The 13,359-nt window shown below is 51.8% G+C and overlaps 1 long non-coding RNA gene across 7 annotated transcripts; it reads left to right on the forward strand.

Moving 5' to 3' along the window:
* The first annotated feature begins 5,365 nt into the window (after positions 1-5,365).
* Positions 5,366-11,310, forward strand: LOC140645522 (uncharacterized). Of its 7 annotated transcripts, XR_012040011.1 has the most exons (7): positions 5,370-5,439; positions 6,510-6,684; positions 7,315-7,388; positions 7,994-8,115; positions 9,304-9,402; positions 9,773-9,913; positions 10,951-11,310. It is a non-coding gene; the product is annotated as an uncharacterized lncRNA (long non-coding RNA). The 7 variants fall into 7 exon arrangements; XR_012040012.1 differs by lacking the exon at positions 6,510-6,684 and having other exon boundaries at positions 5,366-5,439; XR_012040010.1 differs by lacking the exon at positions 5,370-5,439 and having other exon boundaries at positions 6,409-6,684.
* The last annotated feature ends 2,049 nt before the right edge of the window (positions 11,311-13,359 follow it).

The raw sequence follows: 13,359 nt of genomic DNA on the forward strand, positions 1-13,359 counted from the left end.
TAGATCCTGGGCATTGCCTAGATGCTGATGTGGGAACACTGTACCTGTCTGTAGCTATAGGTGTAACATATCTATTTCCACTTGCTCAATTCCAGCATCCAGAGTACCTTCTACAAAAGGTGCACTCGCGCAAGTGTGTAAGACTGCACTAGAGCCGTTGAAGTTCTCGCACCTTAGCCCTTGGCTAACTTGCCGTGCTCATTGCGTGCTCTCGGTTAAGACACGGTACTGCTTTTCAGGTTGCTCCTGGTCTTGTGCAGTGTGTCAGGCGAAGCATTTCCTCGCTATCCATGTTTTGTCCAAGTCCACAGCACCCAACACGTGATGTTCTATAAGTAAGCACGCAGATGATGATGAAATTAGTCACAGAGCGGTGTGAAACTATGATGTAAGAGTAAAGGTGGAGGGATGAAATCTAGAAGCAAGGGGAGGGAAAACAAAAGCAGTATCTTCTGCCTCCTTTTCGGTGGCGTTGCCTGCCGGTATCTGGAACGGTCTGTTGAATTAAGCCCTGCTCATCCTGAGCAGTGGTCTGAACAGCTTTGCCTTAAGGCACCAGTCAAGCGCCAGAAACACTAAAAGCTGGCAGGGGAGAGAAGAGGAATTGCTCACACACAAAAGATGGAGCTGTCTCTCCAGGATCCAGCACTTAGCTCCTCTGCTTTCTCAAATCCTGGCGGCAGTGAAATCACTGTGTCAGCTGCCTGCTCCAGTCGGCCTGGATGTCAGCCTTTACAGTGGAGTGTATCATCCTAGTGCAAGCGGGTTCCAAGACAATATTGAACAATTATGCGCAGCCTGCTAGAAATGCTTGTGAGTTGTGCTGGTGTGAGGACAGGATGTGCCACTGAGACACATCTCGGTGCAGCTGGGAGGGGTGTAGTCTTGCTGGGAGCTGGATGGTTGTGCAGCCTGTGAATCTCTTCGGCATTCAGTGTATCTAAGACCAATAGTAAAATGCAGGGGATCTACTTAGAACCCAGAGAGTCGTCGTGAACTTTTGTCATCTCGCTGAGTGTGTAATTCATCAAGAAATCAGTGTCCTGTAGGGGGTAGTGTAATTGGTTGAGCAGGAACCTAACTCCTGTTCCTGTCCTGAACAAAAACCCACAGCAGTGTTGCTGGTGAGGTTATGTCTGTTCGTCGTTAAAGTACAGTCCTGCATCTTTAGCTAAAGCTTTGTGTGGGCTGTGGGAATTCCCTGCTCCCTTTTGGATCATGGCAAACTGTGACTTGGATCACGGCAACCATCCTTTACTTATTCTACGTGATTGTGTGTGGTAGGTACACAAGAGCCTGGTGACAGAATGTGTTGGAAACACATGGATGTGTCCAAAAGCACGCGTTCTTGTTGTTGCAAGAGTTTGCTGGAAGCAGGAGAAATCATTCCTTCACTAGGAAAACAAATCTGGGCAGTTGAAAAACGTGAACTTCTGGGCTGGTTTTGCTCCCATTACATTTGGTGACAGTTATGGTCACTGGTAAAGTAGATTTAGACCTGAGTTTAGGACAAGAGTCAGTTTAGAGATCTGCTACTGCAGAGGATTTCTTATTGCTATAGAAAGGAGTAAAAGGTTGGGAAGAACGCCCAGTGTTATTTGAACACAAGGCCAGTTTAGAATAGCATTCAGAAGCGTACCTTTGCATGAAACATTTGTGTAAATTCCCATCTGGTTTACTGGAGATGAAGCAAATTTGAAATGTGTTAAAGTAAAAAAAAATAATAATGGGGGGGGAGGGGTCCCTCCTACGTTTGTCATAGAGCATGTTAATTGTAAAATCTGTGTTTTGACATCCGGCCATATAAGAAATGGCCAAAAGTCCCATGCAGTGCATAGAAACATGTTGCTGGAAACCAGAAACAGTTTAGTAAGGAGGAAAGTTTATGTTCTTCCTCTTGGGTTGACCTTGGGCAGTTTAAATTTTGTGGTGGGAGAGAATTTGTGGTCAGACGTAGGAAGTCAGAGCCTGAGTAAGAGTGGTTAGCGAGGAGAGGCACTGGAGCAAAATCCTTGCAGATGGGCTGTCGGGCAGCTGATGTGCACGGCGACGGCCTCAAATGACATCGACAGTCCCGGCAAAGGAGTTCGGTCTGCTTAGCTGCCTTTGTTAGAGGCACAAGAGACTTGGCATGAAGTAACGGAATGGGTATTTCTGGCTGCCCCACGCCTGCTGACGTGGCTGAAGTGGAGAAAGCGCCCGTGCCTTAGGCGGTCTCCCTTCTGCTTGCTTTCTTGCTGCTCTTGGCGCATCTCCAGCTTACAGCCCATGGGTTTTTGTGAGGGAGCTACGGGGGCTATTTGCTGTTTTCAAAAGTATAAAGAGGAACACGAGAGCTTAAAGTATGCCCTGAAGCCACTGATAATTATCATGGCTGCACTCCCGATTCATGCATCAGGTACCACACCTTGTATTATTTCAAATGCGGGGACACCTTTATTTTGAGCTGAGGGAGGGAACAGGTGTGCTGTCTGTGATCCAGATCGCCAGTCTCTGACAAGTACTTGTGTTTCTAAAGCAAACTTTGACAAAGAGCAAAGAGGAGGAAAATGGACTTTTGAGTGTGGTATGACCTCAGGAAAGCTTCAGTGCCTTCATCTGACTGAGTATTTCACGTGACAAGATCCTTCTGCTTCAGTAAAAGGGGCAGGCAGCCCCTGAAATCAGTGATGATGCAGCAAGCATAAATGTGATCCTTGTAATAATATTTTCAGATTTTCAATAGTGTTTTACATTTTGACATCAGTAGAGCTTAGATGATTTACATCTGCTGTAGGTCTGGAGCTAAATTTTTTCAATTATGGGTCTGCTCCAAAGGTGGTTGATGCCGGGAGGCTCTGGATGAGCTTTAGGCTTTCATAAGTACAACTTTTGGACAAGAAAACACTGTTTCTGGGATTACAGTGGGCGAATGCAGGAGTGTTCTTAGTCTGTAATTCTGAGCTGTTTGATTCGTATCTGCAAGGAAGAAGATTATATTTGGTACTGGCATGTGTTTTCTGCTTCCAAATGTGAACTCTGCAGCAGCAAGGCACAGTCTAAAGCCCTGTCTTTTCAAGGTCCTGCTCCTCCCTACTTTGTGGTAATAAATGTCTGATCCCTTTCTTGTCAAGGGACAGCACTGCGAACGGAAAGGTTAAAACTGGGAAAACTCTGTTGTGCTTTGTGGGCATATTGCTGCCCCAGCAGTCTGCAGATAGGACAGTGGGAACTACAGGCTCTAGGGCTTGTGTAATATGCTTGTACAGCTGTCCAGCTTGCATGTGCTGTCCAGGAAAGAGCGGAAAGTGAGAGCTGAGTTGCCTTAGAGTTATTTCAGCTCCTTCTCCCTTTCGTTGCAAGGAGGCACCGGCATGCTGCTTGCCTCTGTCTGCCGGGGCATCCCTCCCGCACCTTCCCGCTTCTGCAGGCCGTCTGCTGGCACTTCCTTCTGCAGAAGCTTCGAGGGTCTTTGGGCAGCTCAGAGGAGTTGCAAACTTAAAGTTGAAACGGAAATGTTTAGGGCAGTGTTTGTTTTCTGAAGTATGTGTACGTATACACTTCAGAATATAGTTGGGTTACTCGCAGTACTGAGAAATGAATCAAATGATTCTGGAATTGCCAATCGCAGGCTTCAACAAGCACCAGCGTTGCTGAGAGCTGTGTGTGGTGCTGATGCAGGAGTGATATGCCCAAGTTTGAGAGACCCTTCTGGCTTATTTCCTGTTCTCTGGTGAAAGGGTTAAATCCCTGACAATCCCTAAGACCTTACTGTGATACATAGACTTGAATTTTTTTAGTTTCACTAGCATTCTTGTTCTCTTTTGTTCTCTTCCCCTGTAAATATAGTTTTAGTTACCTGCTGAGCAGAGTTGATGGTAGGACATTTCCTGTAACTTCTTACCTGATAGGACTAAACAGGCCTTGAGCAAGCTGGTTAGGCTTCCTAATTAAATCACTGATAACAGGAACTCAGGACGTTTGTGTGGAAGATAAGCACCAAAGAAGTAGTTCAAATGGACCCCCTTGTAACATCCTGAAGGCGGAAGGACCAATGAGCTAACTCAATGACTATCTATGGACAAAGGAAGCCCAAAGTTCAACTAGTGAACAATGTGAGGAAGACTATGGAAGAGCAGTGGGAGGGTGAAGAGACCTTAACCCTAATTTTACTGCGCATGCTTGGACCATGTCAATGATTACCGGGAACTCATCCCCGTAAAACTGCCCTTTTAAGGAGATCTGATTAATATGTATGATTTTGCTGGGTATGAACTGATGTGTTGTGCTAACTTAGTGGAGCACTAGTGGCAGAGGGATCCCCAGTGCTGCCCAGCGCTGCAATAACAAATTCCTGCTTAATAGTCATCCCTACTATCAAGTCCTGAGACCGGCTTTTCATGGCAAGAGTAGCCAGATGTATTGCAGCACTGGGGATTTGATTCTCCCTTCCCCCCCCACCTCTCTACCCCTCTGTCCTGCTCGCTGACCCTGCCTTTTCTTGCTCCATCTCTCTGCAGGGCTTCTCGTCCCTGTTGTGTTTGATTTCTCTACCTCTCTGACCTTTTCTTTCGGCCTTTCATTCTCTGGCGGCACCTCAGTCTTCTCCCTTGTCTTCCTTTTCTCTTTCCAGTCCTCTGTCCTGCTCCCCATCCCTGTATGAAATAGGGGCGGGTGCAGGCTCTGTTCTCTTGGGACTGGCGGGGGAAAAAGCAGCCCTGGGCCGAGCGCTCTCCTGGGGTTCGTCGGGGGCTTTTGGGGCCGAGCCCGTGTGCGAGCGGGGGGAGTAGGGGCAGCCCCATCTGGCTCTCAGGTTCTGCTTGTGGGGCTGGGCAGCCTCTGCCGCTCCCGGCGCAGGTCGGGCAGCGGCGGCCCGGGGGGCTCCTGCGGCGCCGGGCGGGTGCCGGTGGCCGGAGTGGCGGGGAAGGGCCGCGGCTGCGGCGGGCGGGGGTTCCTGGAGGCGGCTGGGCCCGGCTCCCCGTGGGGGTGCTTGGGGCTGCGGGGGTTTGGGGTGCGGGCCTGGCACCCCCAACCAGTGCCGGAGAAAGCGAGCCGGAAGCAGCCGTGATAAAGCGATGCCCTGCCTGTGCTGGTGCGGCCCTGCAGAGGTGTGGGGCCGGGCCCTCCGCAGTGCCCAAGCGCTCCCCGAAACTGCATGTGTGGCCCTGGGGGTGCAGGGCTGTGGGGTGGCTCCGCTCCCCCCGCCCCGCAGCATCACGCATGGGGACCGCAAAGGGGTTGGAAAGCAGAGAGGGTGAGCTGGTTTGGGGCCTGAAAATGGAGAGCAGGTCTTGTGTTCGCGGGGCTTGAAAAGAGGCTCAGGGGGCTGACTTTGGGGCTGAGAAACGGCTTGAGTCGTGCGTTTTCAGGACCTGCCAGAGGGGACCGAGCGGTACGTTTTTGGGCTGAGGAGCAGAGGTGAAGTGCTGCATTTCTGGGACTCGGGAACAGGCTGAGCAGGTGGGTTTGTGGGCTCAGAAATGGGAGCCGGTTTGGGGGCCCAAAGCAGAAGCCAGTTTGGCTGTTTGTGCAGGGCGGGGGGAGGGCATTGGGGGCTGCGGGGGAAAGCAGAGGGTGGGCAGGACCCTCCCTGGAGGGTGGGGGTCTGGTCGCGTCGGAGCCCAGAGTTCGGGAGGCCGGCATGCCCCGGGCCAGCCTCACGGTCTGAGGTGGCCTCTGGGGGGGGAAGGGTGCTTTTCAGACCCCGCACGCCCTCTTGGAGCCCAGCTCTTCTTTGTACGCTGCTGAGAATAGTTCTTAAGTACTTAATCGTACAAACTAATGAATCGGTATTTCCACAGCGTCCAGCTGTGATGTTTAATAGTCATATTCCAGTTCTGACAGCGACCGCTTTCCGACCTTGTCGAAAGCCCAGACTGTGGCAAATAGCTGGAGCTCGTAAGGAGAAGGAGCTGAAATCCAGCGGAGCTTCGGTGCGGAGCTGGAGCTTCGGTTAGCCAGAGCTGTAGCGAGGAGGAGCTGGAAGGAGATGGGGTGTCCGCTGTCTGGAGCGTGCGTTAGCCAGAGGCAACGTTAGCTGAGCGGGGGCGGCCACGAGCAGGAGCGTCTATTCGCTGGAGCATCCGTCAGCCGGACTGCGCTCCCAGCGGGGCTGCAGAGCGGCCGGGCGCAGGCCGGGCTGTCCCCAGCAAGCGGCTCTGAGCAGCAGGGAGGCGAGCGGTCCTTCTGCCAGCGGGGAGCCTGGCCTCTTCCCTCGGGGATTAAATCCACGCCCTGCGCCCCTCCCTGCGTGGAGGGTGTCTCCCGGTCCCGTTCCTGGGGGTGGGGGAGAGGTGGGGGTGCCCCGGCTCTCCTGGGGCAGCCCCGCTGCGAGGGGGCACGGGCGAGGCGGCAGCGGGAGGCAGCGGTGTCTCCCCGGTACCTGGCAAAGGGGAGAGGGGCCGGTCGGTTGGAGCTCCCGAGGTGCACGGCCTGGCCCCGCAGGGCCCCTCTGGCAGAACCCTCCCCTGTGTTTTCCCCGTCGGCTGGGTGTGACAAACAGGATCATTTTTTGCCTCCTCTTTTCCCAGTGTCACCTTCGGCGTCACGTGCAGAAAATCCTGTGTGGTCGGTCCCGCTTGCCGCTCAGGGAATCGCGCGTATGGGGCCGGGGGAGCGGGGAGAAACCTTTGCGAGTTCAGGGACGCTACAGATGCTCCGCCTGAAACCCAGAGAAAAGGCAAATCTGCTGCCAGTGCAGAAAAGGTGATGAAGACTTGCGGGTAACAGAGCATGCCTCGTTCCTGGGTTGGTCCCTTGGCAGTTCCGAAGGTTCTCCTTTCGGGTAAAAGAATGAACTTTCATCTCGGATAAATGAAGAGCTGCCTGTTACCTTCTTCAGGGTCAAGTGTTTCTCTTCTGTTTGTTCAGACTGACTTTATGGGCAAGTTGGCAAGAGCCTTTTCTTTTTATATGCACAACTACACTGTTAGTGAACTATGGTGTCAGTAGAGTTAATTTTGGAGCACCTAGATGCCAGTAGAAATAGAATGAGTGAAATGTGATGGAAACTGACATTTCAACTTGATTTTTATTCAATTTTTTTTTTTTTCATTAGAGTGTTGATGGCATGCTGTGCTGTGGGTCAATCCGCATTCTCTTCCGTGGAGCCTTCAGTCTAGGACTTTAAAAAAAAAAGTTTGTCCTTCCAAAAAAGGACTAGTCATTCCTAGGCTTGAGGTGTAGACTTGGAGGGTCTCTGAAGTCCGTGATCAGGATTACAGCGTTGCTGCTCTTTGTCTTCACTTTCGTTAATTTCCCCACTGCTCGGTGGTGGTTGGGAGCCCCGAGTTGTCGTTTTTTTTTCCGTCTCTAACACATTTTTTTTCCCCCAAGGAGACGCTGCGTTTAAAAGGGAATGAGTGTCCTGGTTTCGTCTGGGATAGAGCTAATTTTCTTCCTAGTAGCTGGTATAGTGCTGTGTTTTGGGTTTTAGGATGAGAATAATGTTGATAACACAGTGATGTTCTAGTTGTTGCTAAGAAATGCTTCCACTGGTCAAGGACTTTTGAGCTTCCCACGCTCTGCCGGGCGCACGAGCAACTGGGAGGGGACACGGCCAAAAGAGTTGATGGAAGCTGGCCAAAGGGCTATTCCGTGCCATCTGGCGTCACGCTCAGTATGGAGACTGGGGGGAGTTGGCCGGGGGATAGGGATCGCCGCTGGGGGAGTGGCTGGGCATCGGTCGGCGGGTGGTGAGGGCTTGCATCCCTTGTTTTTCCTGGGTTTTGTTCCTCTCTTGCTCTCTTGTTGTTTTCCTTCTCATGATAATTCATTCTTCTTCTTATGTTGTTCCAATGATTCAACTCTTCTTATCTGAGGCCACGAGTTTTCTGAGTTTTGCTCCTTGGCTTCTTTCCCCCATCCCCCTGGGGGGGGAGGGTGAGCCAGCTGCTGGGTGGCACTTAATTGCCAACTGGGGCTAAACCACAACAGTTAGTTTCCTCCCAAACGTGTCCGTCGATACACTCGAGTGATGATTATTAAAACCACCAAAATGGCACCCGTCTTACAGATCTGGACTCCTTCTGAACACGTATCCATCGCACGCAAATGTCATTGGGCTACAGATCATCTGCACTTCACGCTTTGACAAGACGGCGTGCTGAGACAGGGATGAGCTCTGAAAGAAAAAAGGTACAAGGTCACGGGGTTTTTGGTCTGTTTTTTTGTGGGGGGGCACGTGTGTGTGGTTTAAAAAGAAGAGTGCGACGTTGAGTGGCGGCAGCCTGCAGAGCTCTCTTGCTGCCTGAGCTCTCCTTTTCTTCTCTCTCACTCCTCTTTCATGACTGTAATTGGAATTTGGACAATGGTAGAAGAGCAGGTAAGTTACTTGCCTGTGTAGACGTGCTGGTAATCCCAGGAAGGTCAATGCTTGAAGCCGTAGTGAATAACTTGGCCGCAAGTAGAATTTCCGAAGGAAGAAAAACAACGGGAAGCAAATAGCAAGTTACCGAGCAATTTGCGTGGGTCCACCACATGGCAGTTTTATTGCCAAACGCTGCTGGGCAGTATGCTCCAAGCGGCTCTTTTTTTGGTAAACGTGAGTTTTCAGGAAGTTCAGGGTTGTGGGTGGCAAAACGTGTCCCTCTGTTTATGTATGCCGCTACGTAAATGTCCAGCGGTGGGGCTGTTGTTCCCTGCTCTCAATACTGCCACGGTAGTGCTGCGGTATTTAGACCCAAGAGAGGGCTTTAGGAAGGGAAGGAGAATGCCTGTTTCCTGTGAGGGCTACGAATGCTGACCCTTTTCTCTGCCGCTTTCCCGTGCGCGCGATGAAGCGGTGTTATTTTTCTCCCTTGTTCCTGGTCTAAATAGTTCTGAAGCTGTCGCTGCTGTGGGATTGCAAGTGGTGTTTCTAGGTTTTTGTGGGGTTCTAGTTACGGATCGCTTCTCCTGTGGCGAAGTGTCAAGATACGGTTTTCGGTGTAAAGCTTCAGAAACTACATCCGCTGAAATCGGCGTAGGTGAAAGTGATGTTGCGCGTGCAGCTGTGCTCGCAGGGATGCTCGGCGGCTCCTCATCAAAACAGCGAGGGGCGTGTGGCCGTCCGGAGGGTTGTGCTCTGGGTCTGAGGGCGTGCCGTCTTCTTGCTGCGCTTTTGCTGCGTCTTTTGCTGCGCAAACCAAAGCTGCCCGTGAGTCAAAAAAGGCACGGTTGTCTAAAAGCGCACAAGCTCTAGCGGCCTGTATCGTCAACTGTTCCGAAGACGATGCAAAACACTTTTTCCTCCGCTCAGTTGTAGTCTTCACCAAGCTTCACCAAAACAGGAAGCTTTAGATTCCTACCCAGCTTTATGCTAAAGGGTTTTTTTTCCTCTCTCAGCAGAATGTCAGCTGCCACCATTTCGCCGCGGTCGCCCTTTCTTCTGCCAGGAAAGTGCAAGACGGACGGAAAGGATCCGTAGTGGTCTGCAAGTCCACGGTATGTCTACGATGTGTGCCTGCGTTTTTCCTAAGGTACTCGTAGCGGGGACTTGAAAGTTAAGGTGAAGAATGTGCCACCTCTCCTCCTGTAGTTTTGCTGTGAAGTATTTCAACACAAATACTACGGATAGAAAAAGGCGTGTTCTGGAGCGTGCCTACGCAAAGCTGACTTCCCTCCGTTTCTTTTCTCTTCCCGAAAGCGTAATCTTCTGTGCGCTTCCTAGGAAATGATACTGTGAAAATAATTTTGTACTAAAAGAGGAAAGAAACTGTTGGGAAGAGTTGAGGTGTTCAGAAGAAAGAGCCTTTGTTTTCCTGGGAAAAGCTTTCTGCTTTTTCAGTCAGTAAGGTTTTAAAATGTCTTGTAGCAGTACTTGAAAAGCCTTACTGCGATCCTAGCATCCGTACGAAAAGCCGTCAAGGTCAAAGAAGAGACGTGGACAAAACGGGACAAATGGGCGTCGCTTCCGCGTGTTTTCCAGGCTTTCCCAAGAAGCGTTAGCAGCCTTGTAAGTACCGCCAGTGATGTGGTTTTGGTGAGTTACTGCTTCAAGAAGGTCCTTTTTCCTGAAGCTACAGTGTGTAGTTTTTGACTTCAGTTGGAAAGAGATTTTCCCGACTGGCAATCCTTCTCATTCAAAGAAGTTGCATTTGATGAACTTCCCATCGGAGCGGCTGGACGTGCCAGTAGAAGTCATCAGCAACAAGACTTTTCACTCTCTTTACAAACACCCAAAAAAGTCAATTTCCTTCCAAGGACCCAAGCCCAGCACGTCTTCCAAAAGTTGATGGCATCGCTGGTCTTTGGTTCTCAGTTGTAACAGCCGAGATATGATGGAAAGGCGTTCCTCTGCATGCTTCAGTACAGCCAAAAGCATTAGCAAATCTGCCGGTCCCTTTTGGTAGCCTGATGTATTGCAGCACTGGGGATTTGATTTCTGCGCCTCCCCCCGTCCTCCCCCCCCCAGTGAAACCGTCTGGGGGATCTCTTATCTCACTGACTTTTCTATCAAATGGAAACTTTAAAGAGAAGTTAAAACGGTGTCATTGACAAAGCGACTGGCACTGTTGAAACTGTAAGTGCCCAATAGCTGTGGCATGCAACTTAGGAGGTGTATTTCAGCAGTGAGGTATTTGTTCTCCATGTTTCAAGAGAGAGGCAACTGAACGTTATGGGGTTTTTCCCGGTATTTTGACGGCGTGCTCGGCAGTACTTTATTTCTGCCCCTCTTTCCATGGTGCGTTTCCCTGGCGCTTCAGTAGCGTCTCTCTTGGGCAGCGCAGCTGGGCAGATGTCCCTCCTAGTGACATAGCGCACAACCCCCCCCGGTCACATAATAACCGTGCGTTTTGGAGAGAGATGATTTAACGGTATCCCAGCTGTGCAAGTTAAATGAATGCAAAAGGAAACTCAAATGCTTTTCTAGTGTAAGTCTTGTTGTTGGATGTATATAAACATACGCCCACCTTTTAGTGTAGAGTGAATTACTGAGATGTGTTCTTTATTTTCCATGTTACTCTCTAAAGGTTTACACTTCCCTTTCAGCTTTCTTGACCGAGCGAGCAAGACGTGCAGCAGCAGCAGCGCGAGGGCCGTAGCCGTTGTGGTGGATCCGTAAGCGTAGATTCTGATGACGGTCCGGCCTTGTCCTGCAGCCTCACCGGGCTGTCTCCCTGCAGCAGTGCTGGAAGGAAGGGATGAGACGTTTTCCAAGAGCAGCAAGAGCGTTCGCTTTTAGGTGAAGAAGGTGTTGAAAATCCTACCACTTGGTCTCAATAGGGATTTGAAGCGTTGCAGTCAGTGTAGCTGTTAAAGCGTGCGCTGTATCTGGAGCGGACCCGTTTCCCTAGAATCCTGCTTTAGCTCAGCTCCTCTCCTATCCCTTATTCCGACTGAATCCCTGTACTTTCTGCTGTGGTGTTTTTTTCATGTGCTGAAAGGGAATGTGGGGTTTTTGTTTTTCAGCGGTCTTGCTGTAAGCGTCTGGTGGTGCTCCCTAGATCCCGCCGGCCAGGTTTCCCTGCGGGTCGTGAAGCATGCTGAGGGTCAGGGGCCAGCCCTGTGGCTGGAGGCTCCTGGCTCTGTGTGCGGTGGGTGCCCCGCAGGTGGTGGGGAGAGCCCGGGGCCGAGAGGGACCGGGGCCGTTTGTTGCCCTGGGGAGTCGGTCGCAGCGCGGGAAGGGAGGGGGAAGATGGGGGAGCAGAGGCCGAGCGAGAGACGTGGCACCGTCCTCGGGCACGCTTCCCTATGGCGTGGGGCGGCTGCCAGGCTGCGGGACAGGGCCTGGGGGGGCTGCAAGCATTTGGGGGCTGCCCCCCTTTATTTTTACTAGCGGAGCTCCCCTTTTTTGGTGGGGCATGTACATATGTAAATGGCCTGACGAAAGTAAGGAGCTGGCAGTTGGGGCAGATTCTCTTGTTTTGTTTGTCTTTTGGGTGTGACGAAGAAGGGGGGAGGCTGGGGAGTGATGCTGTCTATTGGGGCACCCCGATGTCACTGGGGCGGACGATGGTGATGTGGCAGAGGAGCAGGGTGAGTGGGGGATGGGTGGGTCACGGGACAGTTCACCCCCCGAAAGGGGTGACAGCCCCAAATGCCTGAGAATTGGTGGGGGAGGGATTAAATAATGAAAACCTGTAAATATGGGTGTGAGGCATGGAAGTAGAGAAAAATCTCTCCTTTTTATGTATATTGAAAAATTTTATGTATATATACGTCAAAAGATTTGACAAGAAAGCCCTCTGTCTACTCTCTTATAGAAAGGATGGTAGAATCTGAAAAAAATCTAAATCGAGGTATAGAGGGTTATAAAATAGAAAAAGAACTCATATATATGACTACAAAAAGGAGTTTAAAAGTGCATAAAAAGAGGATGTAGATGAAGAAATTTTAAATGGCAACAAGACAGAGCGAGCTCTCCCCAGCTGCAGTGCCGACTTCTGTCCACACAGAGGCAGCAGCGAGCACAAAAAAAAAACCAAAAACAACCTGCTATCGCGCATGCGCGGCTCCCCAGCTGCAGTACCGCCGTTGTTCCCCTGGGCGGCAGTAGAGAGCACGGGAAAATGCGCCACCGCGCATGCGCCGGGCCGCAGCAGCAGTACCGACATTTGTCCACGGGGCGGCAGGAGCGAGCACAACGAAAAAGCGGCACTGCGCATGCGCGACTGCTAGCTGCAGTACCGACGTCTGTCCGCACGGCGGCAGCAGCGAGCTCGGGAAAATGCACCACCGCGCATGCGCGGCTCCGCAGCTGCAGTCCTGCATCTTGTCCACCCGGCGGCAGCAGCGAGCAGCAAAAAAAATTGCACCACTGCGCATGAGCGGCTCCCCAGCTGCAGTATCGACTTTTGTGCACACGGGGGCAGCAGCGAGTACCAAGAAATTGCACCACTGCGCATGCGCGGCTCCCAGGCTGCAGTAACCGACTGCTGTCCACCGGGCGGCAGCAGCGAGCACTCGAAAGTCCGCCGCTGCGCATGCGCGGCTCCCCAGCTGCAGTACCGACCTTTGTCCACCGGGCGGCAGCAGCGAGCACCAAAAAAATTGCCCCACCGCGCATGCGCGCCTCCCCAGCTGCAGTACCGACGTTGATCCACTGAACGGCAGCAGCGAGCAGTTGAAAATGCACCACCGCGCATGCGCGGCTCCCCCCCTGAGGTATTGACGTTTGGTCGTCGGGAGGGTCGGAAGCCGCAACTGCAGCTCGGCACCGCGCATGCGTGTGCGCGCACCAGCGGATCAGCCATCCCGGAGGGAAGTCCTCGCGTCCGGCTCTGCTCTCGCACGCTGCCGGTCATCGGCAAGTAAAAATTCTGGGCTTGGCTTTGGCATTGTGCTGTAAGGGAAAGCTCTGGGTCGGGATGTCACTTGCTTACTTGCTGTGGAATGGTCGTGTTTTTCAGCAATCATTCCGAATAGAACGGGTTGGGTGGGGCAGGGCAGAGTAAGGGT

The sequence above is a fragment of the Ciconia boyciana genome, chromosome 34 (genome assembly GCF_034638445.1).
Source record: "Ciconia boyciana chromosome 34, ASM3463844v1, whole genome shotgun sequence".
Classification (NCBI taxonomy): domain Eukaryota; kingdom Metazoa; phylum Chordata; class Aves; order Ciconiiformes; family Ciconiidae; genus Ciconia; species Ciconia boyciana.